This window comes from Arachis ipaensis, chromosome B06 (genome assembly GCF_000816755.2).
Source record: "Arachis ipaensis cultivar K30076 chromosome B06, Araip1.1, whole genome shotgun sequence".
Classification (NCBI taxonomy): Eukaryota; Viridiplantae; Streptophyta; class Magnoliopsida; order Fabales; family Fabaceae; genus Arachis; species Arachis ipaensis.
The window spans coordinates 20,283,481-20,285,707 of record NC_029790.2 but is presented as its reverse complement, the minus strand read 5'-3'; the positions used below and the strand labels follow the sequence as shown (position 1 = coordinate 20,285,707).

The 2,227-nt window shown below is 34.2% G+C and overlaps 1 long non-coding RNA gene across 1 annotated transcript; it reads left to right on the top strand.

The window, feature by feature from the left end:
- Nucleotides 804-1,171, top strand: LOC110263919. The gene is made up of 2 exons (XR_002349649.1): nt 804-843; nt 925-1,171. It is a non-coding gene; the product is annotated as an uncharacterized LOC110263919 (long non-coding RNA).

Below are 2,227 nucleotides of genomic sequence, written 5' to 3'. Positions count from 1 at the left end.
GTTAATAACTTTTCATAATTTATATATATTTTTTAAGTTGAAAGAATATGCAAATTAAAATTTTCTTATGTGATGTTAGTAAATATAAGTACTTATTTTTAAAATAATTTAAGGGGCCTGTTACACATACAAGTAAAAAGGCCGTACAAGTTTTACAAGTTATTAGCCCAAACTTCATTAACACGCGCATTAACTCATTTTGAATGGAGCGTAACTACACGCGCCCCACTCAAACGGTTCCTCTTCGTCTTCTTCTTCTTCTTCTTCTCTTCTTCTTCGTCTTCGTCTTCGTCTTCTTCCTCTTCCTCTTCCTCTTCCTCTTCCTCTTCCTCTTCCTCTTCCTCTTCCTCTTCGTTTTTTTTCGATTTTCATGGTTTCTAAAATTCTTTTTCTTCTTCTTGCTGCACGTTCTTCTTCCTCTTACTCTTCTTTTCTCCTTTTCTTTCGTTTCTGCACGTTCTTCTTCCTCGTTTTCCTCTTTTTCTTCTTCTTCATTTACGTCTTTTCTCTCTGTTTTCTCTTTTTTTTCGATTTTTCATGGTAAAATCGTTTTTGAAGAAGAAGAAGCAGCAGAAGATGAGGAGGAGAAAGAGAAAGAGTTCTGAATTATGCATAAGATGTACTTCAACGAATTTTGGTTTGGGTGAATTCTTGTAACCGTTTGGGTGTATTTTCTGTAATCCTTTGGGTGTATTTCTGTAATCATTTGGGTGTATTTGAGTGATATCTGACTGATATCTATGGGTGTATCTGACTCATATCTATGGGTGTATCTTACTGATATCTATGGGTGTATTTTTCATTTCAGAAAAAATGGCAGGCAGAAACCAAGCTGAAAAAAATGTAAGAACAAATATATGTCTTCGATCAAATCAGTTTTTCATAATAGAAATATATCTAACTCTAATTTTGCTTTGTTTACAGCAAATCAAGGACCTAAAGTGTGCAACCCATCTGTTGAGTGAGAAATTCAGAAATATGAGCGAGGAGAAGTGATGCAATAAGACTGTCCAGGCCATCCTCATTGTTATTGAGTCCATTTTGTCAGATAGATTCTAATGATATTGTCACTGATTAATGTAACTGTTATATACTCTTGTAAGAAATTGAACACATGGTGTAAATATATTTGATCCAATTATAAGTAAATTTTTTTCCATAATTAAACTCTCTCTGGTGTATTCAAAATGTCTGATTTACAGGTACTATAATATAAAGTGGTGATCCAGATAGATTGGAACCCATATATGACGGTCTGCATAGAGATCTGCATAATACACCCAAACACAGACTATAAATACACCCGATAAAAAATTAAATTTACACCTCTACTGCAGATTTTAACCCAACACTACCTGAAAGCCACTTGTTGTCCACAAGACCAAAATTAATTAAACTCTCTCTGGTGTATTCAAAATGTCTGATTTACAGGTACTATAATATGAAGTGGTGATCCAGAATTTCAAATAGATTGGAACCCATATATGACGGTCTGCATAGAGATCTGCATAATACACCCAAACACAGACTATAAATACACCCGATAAAAAATTAAATTTACACCTCTGCTGCAGATTTTCACTACCTGCTACCTGAAAGCCACTTGTTGTCCACAAGACCAAAATTAATTAAACTCTCTCTGGTGTATTCAAAATGTCTGATTTACAGAATATGAAGTAACCCATATATGACGGTCTGCATAGAGATCTGCATAATACACCCAAACACAGACTATAAATATACCCGATAAAAATTAAATTTATACCTCTGCTGCAGATTTTAACCCAACACTACCTGAAAGCCACTTGTTGTCTACAAGACCAAAATTTAGCAGAAAATCATTCCAATTCCTATCAAATGAGTCTTTGCTATGAGGGTTTCATTTTTCCTCTTTGCTACATGTAATCAATTGATTCTTAATGTTGTTTTCCTTCCTATTTGTGCTCCACTTCGCCCTGATTCAGCTGACAATCTGAGGTTGAATAATCTATTATCTTCAAAACGAGTTCAAACTTTGATTTCAGAAACCAGAAAATCGAAAAGAAAACGAAACTGGAGTTACAGAGAGAAGAACTAACGTCAATGACGAAGAACAAACCAATAAGAAAGGAGAAGAAAAGAACGATCGAAAAACCAGGAGAAGACACGCGAGAAGAAGAACGATGAAATTTTGAAAGAAGGAAAACAAAGAAGGAAACAAATCTTTTAAATTTGGTAGTTATACAAA